The sequence below is a fragment of the Argopecten irradians genome, unplaced genomic scaffold (assembly GCF_041381155.1).
Source record: "Argopecten irradians isolate NY unplaced genomic scaffold, Ai_NY scaffold_0047, whole genome shotgun sequence".
Taxonomy (NCBI): domain Eukaryota; kingdom Metazoa; phylum Mollusca; class Bivalvia; order Pectinida; family Pectinidae; genus Argopecten; species Argopecten irradians.
Window position 1 is genome coordinate 62056 of NW_027187514.1, and position 17595 is coordinate 79650.

Below are 17595 nucleotides of genomic sequence, written 5' to 3' on the forward strand. Positions count from 1 at the left end.
TTTCATCTAGAAAAAGTACTAAAAAAAGTACAGTACTTTTTTTGACCTTTTTTTCATCTAGAAAAAGTACTAAAAAAGTACAGTACTTTTTTTGACCTTTTTTATCCAGAAAAGTACTAAAAAAGTACAGTACTTTTATAGTACTTTTATAGGTAGGCCAAAAAGTACTAAAACAGTACAAAAAGTACAAAAAAAGTACTTTGTGGCGGAAAAAAAAAAGTACAAAAAAAGCACACAGTGTACTTTTTTTGACCTTTTCTTTTGTATAGAAAAAGTACACAAAAAAAGTACAGTACTTTTTTTTTAGTACTTTTCTATGTAGACCAAAAAGTACTAAAACAGTACAAAAAAAAGTACAGTACTTTTTTAGTACTTTTTAACAAGCTCAAAACAAATTATAAACTGTATGAAAAATTTACTACTGACGTTGGTGGAAAAGTACCAAAATAATTAAGAATACAATATGAAAACCCAGGTGTACTCTTTCACTAATTTCAAATACTATGATAGAAATCTTATTTATTGATGGTTATAGGTGCCTCAGCTCACCTTGATGGGTCTATTAGTATCTCTTATAGCATAGAAAAAGTTTAGCAATGTTTTTCATAAATGAAGATACAATTCAAGGTTGTTTTTTTTGTTCAAATAGACTTGTCTTAGTTAGTGCAGTGTTTTTTATGTGACACACAATCCAACCAAGATGGACCCACACATCAAGTTTAAAGATAGTACCTGGACATGGTAATGCACAGAAGAAACAAATAAATTAAGGGCCACACTCTGTTTTCAATATTTAAAACACAGCATTGTATTCAGAGATAAAACATGTGTAAATTGTTGAACATTGGCATCAGGTTTTGTCACAATGTTGTCTACAATATAAATTTCAATATGTCAATGCAATGAAATCCTGTCCAAATCTTTTCCCCTTGATCACTGTCCAGTGCAAGTCCATTACATGCTGTTTTTCATTCCATTTTCCTGGCAGTGAAAGCCTGAAAAAAGACAAAGACTTGTGCTGGAACAATAATGTTTATGGATATATTAAAATGTCTTATATTTTTTTTGTTTGGCTCAAATAAATCTTTGCTTTAATCTTATACCATGCCATGTGTATGTATGTAACAACGTAAATTCCTCCATTTATTTTTCGAAGCACCCGCCTATATGAACGTACAATGAAGCCAGATACACTCCACACAGGAATACTGAGTTTTAGTGTCTAAAATGGCATCCATATTTTTACATAATTGCTAGTAATAGCAATCTGAAACCAGGATAGATTGAAATATTTACCTGCAAAAGTGGCTTGATGACAGCTGTGGATTTTCAGTCTCTTTGAAGAGGTGCATTCATTTTCAGTCATCAGCTATTCATTTGTTTTTGTTGACTGTTTCTTCTTCATAATTTACTGTATTCTGAAAAGAAAGAAAAAAAATAGGATGTGCAATATGGATACAGTGTGAATGCAATCACACATGGCTAGATTAATTAATCAAAAATAAATTTACAGAACTAAATTATTTTAGTGTTTTTATGTACGCATGGCGCAGCGCCGTGCCCTTTTTACCTGACGCCATGCCTCGATCTATAACCCAGCCCTGTTTGTCCCCAGTACAGTTTTACTAAACTACCAAAATACCAGGCAGTCGCTTGATAATTATGTAAACAAAAGAGGTGTGACCACTCCCTGACCCCTGATCAACACCCCAGTGACCCTACTGCCATTCTGATAAATGACATTTTTCTCAGAGTGTTAATTCACTTAAATTGTAAGTCTCAATGAAATATTACTTAACAAAAAAGGAATGCAAAGGTTATGTTTAGATGGTAAAATAACTCTTTTTATAATGTTCATACATTGTGTATATCAGTCATCTTAAAATATTTAAATATTCACATGTTACCACCATCCTTTTATTAATATTTACCTGTTTAAATTAGGCATATTAATGTTATGTCTTTAACCAGTCTGCCCTCGATCATTATCACACACTGATCTGCAATTTGCCTGAAAGGAAAAATATGAGGTTATATATACATGACCTGATTGTATGGAAACACATGTATGAATGTGTATACACATTTAGATTTAATTGCAGGACTTAATTGACTGATGGACAGCAAAATGTAAATATGATAGGATTACATCATTGAAACATCATACCTTCTTGTCAAAAAAAAATGTCGTGAAAACAAACGATATAATTGAATATGAGCATCCAAATCACACTCACATATTTAAGTTAATAATGTTATTTCATTACCCATGTTTTCAAGAAAACAAATATTATTTCCCAATCTAATTAATCACGATGAATAAAGTAAAGTTTAAAAAAAAAAAACATAAAATAAATTATGTACCACAAAACGAAATTGTGGGCGATAATGAAGTGAAAATGATATGGAAAGTTCCATAGTTTTTTTAATAAAACTTGTGTCCAGATACAATTTGTTGGATGTTGAATTGATTTATAACATTTAAACCCCCCCTGCCGTGTAAATTTTCTTGTGATTTGAAATTGGAAATGATGTTGAAATTTACAACTGAACGGCAATGAAATAATTGCCAAGCCCATTCAAAAAGAAAGCACAGCTATGTAAACAAAAAATGATGTCTAACTTATTTCATAAACTGGGTGTTTTAATTGCATCCAAATGCTTTCAGAACGAAGTAAACAAGTAAGAGAAATGAACTTACCGTAACTCCATCCTCCATCGGTACTCATGTGTTCACCAGCTAGAGTTTGAGGAGATCGATGGTATTGTAACAATAAACAAAAAAGAAATAACCTCGTGTCTCTGTGCAAACATCCTACCTTCTTTTGATGTTGGCCCAGCAGCCAGTTATATTTGTTTGTTTACATTCTGCAATCAGCTGACAGACGTAAACAAATATGGCCGCCAGCCAGCTGTTTCACATTCTGTGTTTCCCGCTCAAATAATCACGTGACAAACACATGTGGGGCCGCTTACGTCTTTCACAAAGGAATGCTGTACTATAATATTTCTAAACAAAATCTCTCAATTCCTCACGTTTTATTATTAACTTAGGACAAGGAATAAAAAACGCAAACAAATGAACTGGTGTGCTGATAAATCCACATTTAGTTGCTGTATTACAAACAGACACCTGTAGGCCTCTTACGTGATTCAAAAGAATGTTATGTAACGATCCTATCGTCTAAACCAAACTCTTAAATTCCTAAATTTACTTAAGGGACACACTCTTTGCATTATTAATTAAGTCTTTTGACGTTTATCTATTCTTAAGTGATTTGTAATCCTTTTCCATGTTAATCGAGAATTTTTATATGAATAACCCCTCATTTCCATTATGGAGGTAAAGTATCGAATTTAGTTTAAGTGGGAACGAAAACTTTGTCTTAAGCTATGTATCTTTTCATCTTTAAGACGAAAAACAATTTGCATTAGCCGTGTGTTTTTTTCACTTAAGAGGACGATTTTTAATCTTAAGACAAAAAATAATTTCACTTAAGAGAAAAATAATTGCCTTTAGGGGCAATATGATTAAATGTTAAAACGGCTTGCCATAATCACCGGCATGTCAATTTGTTTTGGTTAGTTTGTTGAGATTTTATACTGAAACCATTTAATCATTATATGAGGATAGAAATACTTTCACAAAACTATTTATTATCGTATGGGACCATGAGTCTGACCCAGGGGAGAGTTTTGTTAGGTCCGTGCAGAACGACTAATGTACATGTGTTGGCTTGTTTACCTGGTTGTAAATCGTTATTGTGTGTGAAACCACTGGTCAGAGACAGGCGATTTGTGTGTCAGTGTGCACGTGACTGTCGATAATTAAGACTCTAATTTTAATGCATCTTATGCTGATCACATAGGCATTGGTTTTATGTAACATATATGTACATGGGCCTAGTGTATACTACTACATTTTAACTTATTTAGAGAGAAAGGGAATTGGAAACACATTTCAATAATATTTTAAGGTGAACACTTATATAAACACATTTCAACATATATTTTAAGGTGAACACTTAAGTGATTAGAAATAATTTAAACATTTATGGTAAAGAAATGAAAATAAAAACTTAGCATTAAGAATGTAAAATTATTCAAAACATCATCTGCAACATTCACTTATTAAATAAACATCTGAATTACCGGTAGTTGAATTATATTTCTTTCTAATGTTCAGTTGTAAACAATTTTTAATTAAATATATAATTTTGTTAAAAAAAACTCCCCCTAAAAAAATGGAGTAGAAAAAAAAATCAAAATAAAAGTACACTGAAATGGTGATGTCTTATGAAAAATTCTAAGTCCCCAAAAATTACAAAAAAAGTACACAACATTTTTCATACTCTGTGAAAAATTCTAAGTCCAAAAAAAGTACAAAAAAAGTACTCTGAACATTTCTCATACCATGTGAATAATTCTAAGTCCAAGAAAAGTACAAAAAAGTACTCTGCAAAATGACTAAGTCCCAGAAAAGTACAAAAAAAAGTACTCTGCAAAATGACTAAGTCCCAGAAAAGTACAAAAAAAGTACTCTGCAGAATGTTTTAAGTCCAAAAAAAGTACAAAAAAAGTACTCTGCAAAATTCAGAGTCCAAAAAAAGTACAAAAAAAGTACTCTGCCCTGATGGTGTGTCCGGAAAAAGTACTAAAAGAGCATGCTTTTTTTGTACCTTTAGAAAAAGTACTAAAATATGTCACTAAAAGCATCATAAAAGCATGCTTTATTTCGGTTATGGTATTAGGCCATGGGCTAGGAGGGTCCCACATGCACCCCCCCCCCCCCAAACCTCCGAACCAATATTTTTCTGAACCCTTATGACCCACTGATCACAAATCAAAATGTTAACATTGCATAAGTTGGGATGAACTTCCGGTTATGACGTCATCAAGATGGCCGTCATCTCGAATTTGACTAAAAATTGAAAAATAGTCATAACATTGACATTTTTCAACCGAAGTAGACAAATGAGGTATCAAAATGACCATATTTGATCAACAAATACATATCAGGATAAAAAATCCAATATATGTAGTGATTTCTACGCAGGAAATGAAAAAATCTTATTTTAACCTCAAAAATGGAGATTTTTCAGCAAATTTTTCATATTTGGTTTGACGCAGCAAAAATGTTTCCCAACAGCAAACTATTATTTGTAATAAGTTTTTTGACCACTTATCTATCAGTTTAAGTAACGAAAACAACAAAAACCAATATTAACATCGTATAAAATCTGGTTATGACGTCATCAAAATGGCCACCATCTCGAAATTCACTGAAAAATGAAAAATAGTCATAACATTGACATTTTTCGACTGAAGTAGACAAATGAGGTATCAAAATGACCACAATAGAACAACAAATACATGTCAGGACCAAATAATCCAATATATGTAGTGATTTGAACGCAGGAAATGAAAAAAATATGATTTTAAACTTAAAACTTGGTAATTTTTCAGCATTTTTTTTTTCATATTTGGCTGACGCAGCAATATTGTTTCCCAACACCAAATTATTATTCGTAATCAGTTATTTGACCTCTTATCAATCAGTTAAAAAACAACAACAACAACAAAAAATATATAGAAATGCAAAAGAGAATTGTTGTTATACCATCATTTGGTTTACAAAACATCACCGGAAGCGGCATATGATTGTTTTTTTTTTCCAAACAACTGACACTACAGTTTCCTGGTGTCTTGGAATTTCCTGAATATAACATTGGCTATTAACGATTTATATCTTAACAAATTTGAATTTAAAGTTGGCTGAATATCTAAGTAGGACTTCAAAATAATTCATTTTCATGTTCGAAATATTGTAGACTAGAAGCCTCTCAAACTGAATTATTACAGCAAAACGCCAACTAATAGCTATAGGGTATCAAATTAAAATTCCGCAAATACCATGACACTTTTCGAAACGTGTTGTGTCTTTTAGAATGAGCACATCCATTATTTACTTCCTGTGTATAACGTTAGGAAATATAAGATGGTTACTACAGTGTCACATATTTCTTTCACTAGTTCTTAATGATAATCATTTTCGTTGTGCGTGCTTTCTCGCCAGAGTGTCGTCTTCGACCTCGATGACCTGATGTGACATTACATTATCGGGTTACCATCGTGGTTCTAACTTGTCAACCGTCCATGATATAACATCATAAACATCGGATTCAGGGATGTTGGAGCTCTTTCTCTTTCCTACCTTGTTTCAACTAGATTCACATATCGTATATGATGTTCCAGACTTCCCCGGCATTATGGTAAAGACACCAGATCCACATTCTGCGGAGGGTTGTGTTGGTTCTCCTTAATTCGTATGAAGCACAATTCCTCATTCTTGTGAACCTCAGTAACCATAGTTGGCACAGGTGGATTCTTTGAGGTCATAGATGAGGTCTGCAGTGAAGTTTCACTCTTTGCCAAGTCTGGAAAGCACTGTAGAGAACTTTTTACTTGAGAGTCTTCAATGTTCTCTTTACGCATACACCGGATGTGACAAAACCAGCACCTTCAAGGGAGTGGGAAAAGTCAGACCAATGAAAAGCATTTAATATTTATGGCCTCATTAATGACCTCGATGATATCACCTGTGCCATTTATGGTTGCACGAGGGTCCACACGATTGATGAATAGTACTTCATACGAATTATGGAGCTATGCGCTAAGGAGAACAAATGATTGTGGATCTGGTGTAATTCCCATCATGCCGGTGAAGTCTGAAACAGCATATATGTACGATATGTTAGAATCTGAAAGAGATCCCACATCTCTGAAACTGTTGTTCCTGATATGAACTCTTGCCATGGATGGGTCATAAAAGAAGACAGGCTAGAACAACACTGGCGATGTAGTGTCACATCAGCTCATCGACATTGAAGACGACGCTCTGACTTTCAACGAATTGGATACCGATATCTCGATTACTCTGATTCGGACTGCATGTGCCAGCTACCAGATATGCCGAGTCTCTTCAGTGGATAGTGCAGTGAGGCGAGAAAGCACGCGCAATGATAATGGTTATCATTGAGAACCAGTGAAAGACATATGTGACACTGTAGTAACCATCCTTCATTTTGCTTATGCTATGCATAGAAAAAAAAACAATGAATCTGCTCATTTTCAAAGACACAAACGTTTTGGAAACTGTTAATGATACTAACGGAAACACAAGCTTAGCTTAGGTTACATTTGTTACACTATCATTAGGCGTTGTGCTATAATAATTATTTTTGAGGCGCTGCTAATCTACACAATTGAGGGTATAACAATAATTCTTTTTTGCATTCCCTGTATATTTTTGTTGTTGTTGTTTTTACTGATTGATAGGAGTTTAAATAACTGATTACGAGTAATAATTTGTTGTCGGGAAACATTTTTGCTGCGTCAAGCCAAGTATGAAAAATTTGCTGAAAAATCACCATTTTTGAGCTTAAAATATTATTTTTTTCCATTTCTTGCGTACAAATCACTACATATATTGATTATTATTTGGCCCTGATATGTATTTGTTGTTCTATTGTGGTCATTTTGATACCTCATTTGTCTACTTCAGTCGAAAAATATCAGTGTTATAACTATTTTGCATTTTTCAGTGAAATTCGAGATGGTGGCCATTTTAATGACGTCATAACCGGAATTTATACGATGTTAACATTGGTTTTTGTTGTTTTTGTTGCTTAAACTGATTGATAAGTGGTCAAAAAACTTATTAAAAATAATAGTTTGCTGTTGGGAAACATTTTTGCTGCGTCAAGCTAAATATGACAAAAAATTGCTGAAAAATCTCCATTTTTGAGGTTAAAATCAGATTTTTTCATTTCCTGCGTAGAAATCACTACATATATTGGATTTTTTAGTCCTGATATGTATTTGTTGTTCTATTGTGGTCATTTTGATACCTCATTTGTCTACTTCGGTTGAAAAATGTCAATGTTATGACTATTTTTCAATTTTTAGTCAAATTCGAGATGGCGGCCATCTTGATGACGTCATAACTGGAAGTTCATCCCAACTTATGCAATGTTAACATTTTGATTTGTGATCAGTGGGTCATAAGGGTTCAGAAAAATATTGGTTCGGAGGTTTGGGGGGGGTGCATGTGGGACCCTCCTAGCCCATGGCCTAATAGTCCAGGGGTGTAGAGATCGTAAGTGATCGAAACCCCTGGAGTGTCGAGGATGATAAAAAGCATATACTCTTTAATATCAGATCCGTTCACGTATTTTAAGATTATGCTCTTTTTTTTTTTAAATTCGCAACATTTCGTTTGTTTATTATCATTTTTCGTATCAAATATATAGAGTCACATACATGTAATTATATATAATAAGTAGACCTTAGCACTTTGGCGTCGAAAATTGTGATAAACATTTGTTTCATTTCGAGAAATGTTCGCATATAAATTCCAGTTATATTATCTGTTTTCGGACTAACGGGCCTTCGGACTATTGGGCCTTCGGACTAACGGGCCTTAGGACTAATGGGCCTTCGGACCAACGGGCCTTCGGATTATTGGGCCGTAGGGATATAAGGCGGTCACCCAATGCGACTGTTCCTTCTCGAACAGCCTTCTGTACCGATAACTAAACCGAAGTAATGAAACAACAAAAAGATATTCAGTATTTACTTACTACAGAGTTATCTGCCCACGCGGGTAGGTAATACTAACAACAACATACAGCCAGTAGCTACTACTGCAATTAGTATACCCGATGTAAAGTTAGATAAGTTTTAGGTAACTCATAACTGTACATGTGCTGCATGTCCTATACCGTAGCTTACTAGTAATGTTTTACACGTCGTTTATATGACTGTCATATTGCCGTACAATGAAGTGCACACATACAAGTTTACGGTTATGCCACTAATATTACACATTCATAATAACCAGAGGATGTTAATGACGAAACGGGACACCTCTATGCAATGGAAAAAATGGAAGCGAATTGACTTGTTTTATATTCGTATGTCAGTCTGCCTCCAAAGTTTACAAAGGATATAAAATCAGGAAAACACTTTAGTTTAGGTAACAGGAAAAAAAAGGTTACATTGATGTAACTAAGTATATACAAGTTACATTGATGTTCACTAAGTATATACAAGTTACATTGATGTAACTAAGTATATACAAGTTACATTGATGTTAACTAAGTATATACAAGTTACATTGATGTTCACTAAGTATATACAAGTTACATTGATGTTAACTAAGTATATACAAGTTACATTGATGTTCACTAAGTATATACAAGTTACATTGATGTTAACTAAGTATATACAAGTTACATTGATGTTAACTAAGTATATACAAGTTACATTGATGTTAACTAAGTATATACAAGTTACATTGATGTAACTAAGTATATACAAGTTACATTGATGTAACTAAGTATATACAAGTTACATTGATGTTAACTAAGTATATACAAGTTACATTGATGTTAACTAAGTATATACAAGTTACATTGATGTTCACTAAGTATATACAAGTTACATTGATGTTAACTAAGTATATACAAGTTACATTGATGTTAACTAAGTATATACAAGTTACATTGATGTTAACTAAGTATATACAAGTTACATTGATGTTCACTAAGTATATACAAGTTACATTGATGTTAACTAAGTATATACAAGTTACATTGATGTTAACTAAGTATATACAAGTTACATTGATGTTAACTAAGTATATACAAGTTACATTGATGTATAAGTATACAAGTTATATCATAAGTATTACATTGATGTTAACTAAGTATATACAAGTTACATTGATGTTAACTAAGTATATACAAGTTACATTGATGTTAACTAAGTATATACAAGTTACATTGATGTTAACTAAGTATATACAAGTTACATTGATGTTAACTAAGTATATACAAGTTACATTGATGTTAACTAAGTATATACAAGTTACATTGATGTTAACTAAGTATATACAAGTTACATTGATGTTAACTAAGTATATACAAGTTACATTGATGTTAACTAAGTATATACAAGTTACATTGATGTTAACTAAGTATATACAAGTTACATTGATGTAACTAAGTATATACAAGTTACATATGTACTAAGTATATACATTGATGTTAACTAAGTATATACAAGTTACATTGATGTTAACTAAGTATATACAAGTTACATTGATGTTAACTAAGTATATACAAGTTACATTGATGTAACTAAGTATATACAAGTTACATTGATGTTAACTAGTATATACAAGTTACATTGATGTTAACTAAGTATATACAAGTTACATTGATGTTAACTAAGTATATACAAGTTACATTGATGTTAACTAAGTATATACAAGTTACATTGATGTTAACTAAGTATATACAAGTTACATTGATGTTAACTAAGTATATACAAGTTACATTGATGTTAACTAAGTATATACAAGTTACATTGATGTTAACTAAGTATATACAAGTTACATTGATGTTAACTAAGTATATACAAGTTACATTGATGTTAACTAAGTATATACAAGTTACATTGATGTTAACTAAGTATATACAAGTTACATTGATGTTAACTAAGTATATACAAGTTACATTGATGTTAACTAAGTATATACAAGTTACATTGATGTTAACTAAGTATATACAAGTTACATTGATGTTAACTAAGTATATACAAGTTACATTGATGTTAACTAAGTATATACAAGTTACATTGATGTTAACTAAGTATATACAAGTTACATTGATGTTAACTAAGTATATACAAGTTACATTGATGTTAACTAAGTATATACAAGTTACATTGATGTTAACTAAGTATATACAAGTTACATTGATGTTAACTAAGTATATACAAGTTACATTGATGTTAACTAAGTATATACAAGTTACATTGATGTTAACTAAGTATATACAAGTTACATTGATGTTAACTAAGTATATACAAGTTACATTGATGTTAACTAAGTATATACAAGTTACATTGATGTTAACTAAGTATATACAAGTTACATTGATGTTAACTAAGTATATACAAGTTACATTGATGTTAACTAAGTATATACAAGTTACATTGATGTTAACTAAGTATATACAAGTTACATTGATGTTAACTAAGTATATACAAGTTACATTGATGTTAACTAAGTATATACAAGTTACATTGATGTTAACTAAGTATATACAAGTTACATTGATGTTAACCTAAGTATATACAAGTTACATTGATGTTAACTAAGTATATACAAGTTACATTGATGTTAACTAAGTATATACAAGTTACATTGATGTTAACTAAGTATATACAAGTTACATTGATGTTAACTAAGTATATACAAGTTACATTGATGTTAACTAAGTATATACAAGTTACATTGATGTTAACTAAGTATATACAAGTTACATTGATGTTAACTAAGTATATACAAGTTACATTGATGTTAACTAAGTATATACAAGTTACATTGATGTTAACTAAGTATATACAAGTTACATTGATGTTAACTAAGTATATACAAGTTACATTGATGTTAACTAAGTTATACAAGTTACATTGATGTTAACTAAGTATATACAAGTTACATTGATGTTAACTAAGTATATACAAGTTACATTGATGTTAACTAAGTATATACAAGTTACATTGATGTTAACTAAGTATATACAAGTTACATTGATGTTAACTAAGTATATACAAGTTACATTGATGTTAACTAAGTATATACAAGTTACATTGATGTTAACTAAGTATATACAAGTTACATTGATGTTAACTAAGTATATACAAGTTACATTGATGTTAACTAAGTATATACAAGTTACATTGATGTTAACTAAGTATATACAAGTTACATTGATGTTAACTAAGTATATACAAGTTACATTGATGTTAACTAAGTATATACAGTTACATTGATGTTAACTAAGTATATACAAGTTACATTGATGTTAACTAAGTATATACAAGTTACATTGATGTTAACTAAGTATATACAAGTTACATTGATGTTAACTAAGTATATACAAGTTACATTGATGTTAACTTAAGTATATACAAGTTACATTGATGTTAACTAAGTATATACAAGTTACATTGATGTTAACTAAGTATATACAAGTTACATTGATGTTAACTAAGTATATACAAGTTACATTGATGTTAACTAAGTATATACAAGTTACATTGATGTTAACTAAGTATATACAAGTTACATTGATGTTAACTAAGTATATACAAGTTACATTGATGTTAACTAAGTATATACAAGTTACATTGATGTTAACTAAGTATATACAAGTTACATTGATGTTAACTAAGTATATACAAGTTACATTGATGTTAACTAAGTATATACAAGTTACATTGATGTTAACTAAGTAAATACAAGTTACATTGATGTTCAGTAAGTATATACAAGTTACATTGATGTTAACTAAGTATATACAAGTTACATTGATGTTAACTAAGTATATACAAGTTACATTGATGTTAACTAAGTATATACAAGTTACATTGATGTTAACTAAGTATATACAAGTTACATTGATGTTAACTAAAGTATATACAAGTTACATTGATGTTAACTAAGTATATACAAGTTACATTGATGTTAACTAAGTATATACAAGTTACATTGATGTTAACTAAGTATATACAAGTTACATTGATGTTAACTAAGTATATACAAGTTACATTGATGTTAACTAAGTATATACAAGTTACATTGATGTTAACTAAGTATATACAAGTTACATTGATGTTAACTAAGTATATACAAGTTACATTGATGTTAACTAAGTATATACAAGTTACATTGATGTTAACTAAGTATATACAAGTTACATTGATGTTAACTAAGTATATACAAGTTACATTGATGTTAACTAAGTATATACAAGTTACATTGATGTTAACTAAGTATATACAAGTTACATTGATGTTAACTAAGTATATACAAGTTACATTGATGTTAACTAAGTATATACAAGTTACATTGATGTTAACTAAGTATATACAAGTTACATTGATGTTAACTAAGTATATACAAGTTACATTGATGTTAACTAAGTATATACAAGTTACATTGATGTTAACTAAGTATATACAAGTTACATTGATGTTAACTAAGTATATACAAGTTACATTGATGTTAACTAAGTATATACAAGTTACATTGATGTTAACTAAGTATATACAAGTTACATTGATGTTAACTAAGTATATACAAGTTACATTGATTAACTAAGTATATACAAGTTACATTGATGTTAACTAAGTATATACAAGTTACATTGATGTTAACTAAGTATATACAAGTTACATTGATGTTAACTAAGTATATACAAGTTACATTGATGTAATAAGTATATACAAGTTACATTGATTGTTATACAAGTTATATACAAGTATACATTGATGTTAACTAAGTATATACAAGTTACATTGATGTTAACTAAGTATATACAAGTTACATTGATGTTAACTAAGTATATACAAGTTACATTGATGTTAACTAAGTATATACAAGTTACATTGATGTTAACTAAGTATATACAAGTTACATTGATGTTAACTAAGTATATACAAGTTACATTGATGTTAACTAAGTATATACAAGTTACATTGATGTTAACTAAGTATATACAAGTTACATTGATGTTAACTAAGTATATACAAGTTACATTGATGTTAACTAAGTATATACAAGTTACATTGATGTTAACTAAGTATATACAAGTTACATTGATGTTAACTAAGTATATACAAGTTACATTGATGTTAACTAAGTATATACAAGTTACATTGATGTTAACTAAGTATATACAAGTTACATTGATGTTAACTAAGTATATACAAGTTACATTGATGTTAACTAAGTATATACAAGTTACATTGATGTTAACTAAGTATATACAAGTTACATTGATGTTAACTAAGTAATACGTTATGTACTAAGTTACATTGATGTTAACTAAGTATATACAAGTTACATTGATGTTAACTAAGTATATACAAGTTACATTGATGTTAACTAAGTATATACAAGTTACATTGATGTTAACTAAGTATATACAAGTTACATTGATGTTAACTAAGTATATACAAGTTACATTGATGTTAACTAAGTATATACAAGTTACATTGATGTTAACTAAGTATATACAAGTTACATTGATGTTAACTAAGTATATACAAGTTACATTGATGTTAACTAAGTAGTATATACAAGTTACATTGATGTTAACTAAGTATATACAAGTTACATTGATGTTAACTAAGTATATACAAGTTACATTGATGTTAACTAAGTATATACAAGTTACATTGATGTTAACTAAGTATATACAAGTTACATTGATGTTAACTAAGTATATACAAGTTACATTGATGTTAACTAAGTATATACAAGTTACATTGATGTTAACTAAGTATATACAAGTTACATTGATGTTAACTAAGTATATACAAGTTACATTGATGTTAACTAAGTATATACAAGTTACATTGATGTTAACTAAGTATATACAAGTTACATTGATGTTAACTAAGTATATACAAGTTACATTGATGTTAACTAAGTATATACAAGTTACATTGATGTTAACTAAGTATATACAAGTTACATTGATGTTAACTAAGTATATACAAGTTACATTGATGTTAACTAAGTATATACAAGTTACATTGATGTTAACTAAGTATATACAAGTTACATTGATGTTAACTAAGTATATACAAGTTACATTGATGTTAACTAAGTATATACAAGTTACATTGATGTTAACTAAGTATATACAAGTTACATTGATGTTAACTAAGTATATACAAGTTACATTGATGTTAACTAAGTATATACAAGTTACATTGATGTTAACTAAGTATATACAAGTTACATTGATGTTAATAAGTATATACAAGTTACATTGATGTTAACTAAGTATATACAAGTTACATTGATGTTAACTAAGTATATACAAGTTACATTGATGTTAACTAAGTATATACAAGTTACATTGATGTTAACTAAGTATATACAAGTTACATTGATGTTAACTAAGTATATACAAGTTACATTGATGTTAACTAAGTATATACAAGTTACATTGATGTTAACTAAGTATATACAAGTTACATTGATGTTAACTAAGTATATACAAGTTACATTGATGTTAACTAAGTATATACAAGTTACATTGATGTTAACTAAGTATATACAAGTTACATTGATGTTAACTAAGTATATACAAGTTACATTGATGTTAACTAAGTATATACAAGTTACATTGATGTTAACTAAGTATATACAAGTTACATTGATGTTAACTAAGTATATACAAGTTACATTGATGTTAACTAAGTATATACAAGTTACATTGATGTTAACTAAGTATATACAAGTTACATTGATGTTAACTAAGTATATACAAGTTACATTGATGTTAACTAAGTATATACAAGTTACATTGATGTTAACTAAGTATATACAAGTTACATTGATGTTAACTAAGTATATACAAGTTACATTGATGTTAACTAAGTATATACAAGTTACATTGATGTTAACTAAGTATATACAAGTTACATTGATGTTAACTAAGTATATACAAGTTACATTGATGTTAACTAAGTATATACAAGTTACATTGATGTTAACTAAGTATATACAAGTTACATTGATGTTAACTAAGTATATACAAGTTACATTGATGTTAACTAAGTATATACAAGTTACATTGATGTTAACTAAGTATATACAAGTTACATTGATGTTAACTAAGTATATACAAGTTACATTGATGTTAACTAAGTATATACAAGTTACATTGATGTTAACTAAGTATATACAAGTTACATTGATGTTAACTAAGTATATACAAGTTACATTGATGTTAACTAAGTATATACAAGTTACATTGATGTTAACTAAGTATATACAAGTTACATTGATGTTAACTAAGTATATACAAGTTACATTGATGTTAACTAAGTATATACAAGTTACATTGATGTTAACTAAGTATATACAAGTTACATTGATGTTAACTAAGTATATACAAGTTACATTGATGTTAACTAAGTATATACAAGTTACATTGATGTTAACTAAGTATATACAAGTTACATTGATGTTAACTAAGTATATACAAGTTACATTGATGTTAACTAAGTATATACAAGTTACATTGATGTTAACTAAGTATATACAAGTTACATTGATGTTAACTAAGTATATACAAGTTACATTGATGTTAACTAAGTATATACAAGTTACATTGATGTTAACTAAGTATATACAAGTTACATTGATGTTAACTAAGTATATACAAGTTACATTGATGTTAACTAAGTATATACAAGTTACATTGATGTTAACTAAGTATATACAAGTTACATTGATGTTAACTAAGTATATACAAGTTACATTGATGTTAACTAAGTATATACAAGTTACATTGATGTTAACTAAGTATATACAAGTTACATTGATGTTAACTAAGTATATACAAGTTACATTGATGTTAACTAAGTATATACAAGTTACATTGATGTTAACTAAGTATATACAAGTTACATTGATGTTAACTAAGTATATACAAGTTACATTGATGTTAACTAAGTATATACAAGTTACATTGATGTTAACTAAGTATATACAAGTTACATTGATGTTAACTAAGTATATACAAGTTACATTGATGTTAACTAAGTATATACAAGTTACATTGATGTTAACTAAGTATATACAAGTTACATTGATGTTAACTAAGTATATATACAAGTTACATTGATGTTAACTAAGTATATACAAGTTACATTGATGTTAACTAAGTATATACAAGTTACATTGATGTTAACTAAGTATATACAAGTTACATTGATGTTAACTAAGTATATACAAGTTACATTGATGTTAACTAAGTATATACAAGTTACATTGATGTTAACTAAGTATATACAAGTTACATTGATGTTAACTAAGTATATACAAGTTACATTGATGTTAACTAAGTATATACAAGTTACATTGATGTTAACTAAGTATATACAAGTTACATTGATGTTAACTAAGTATATACAAGTTACATTGATGTTAACTAAGTATATACAAGTTACATTGATGTTAACTAAGTATATACAAGTTACATTGATGTTAACTAAGTATATACAAGTTACATTGATGTTAACTAAGTATATACAAGTTACATTGATGTTAACTAAGTATATACAAGTTACATTGATGTTAACTAAGTATATACAAGTTACATTGATGTTAACTAAGTATATACAAGTTACATTGATGTTAACTAAGTATATACAAGTTACATTGATGTTAACTAAGTATATACAAGTTACATTGATGTTAACTAAGTATATACAAGTTACATTGATGTTAACTAAGTATATACAAGTTACATTGATGTTAACTAAGTATATACAAGTTACATTGATGTTAACTAAGTATATACAAGTTACATTGATGTTAACTAAGTATATACAAGTTACATTGATGTTAACTAAGTATATACAAGTTACATTGATGTTAACTAAGTATATACAAGTTACATTGATGTTAACTAAGTATATACAAGTTACATTGATGTTAAC

At 28.7% G+C, this 17595-nt stretch overlaps 1 long non-coding RNA gene across 1 annotated transcript; it reads right to left on the bottom strand.

The window, feature by feature from the left end:
- Positions 1-783: 783 nt before the first annotated feature.
- Positions 784-1409, bottom strand: LOC138311558 (uncharacterized). Its single transcript, XR_011206681.1, has 2 exons — positions 1297-1409; positions 784-995 (listed from the first exon to the last, which is right to left on the bottom strand). It is a non-coding gene; the product is annotated as an uncharacterized lncRNA (long non-coding RNA).
- Positions 1410-17595: the final 16186 nt, after the last annotated feature.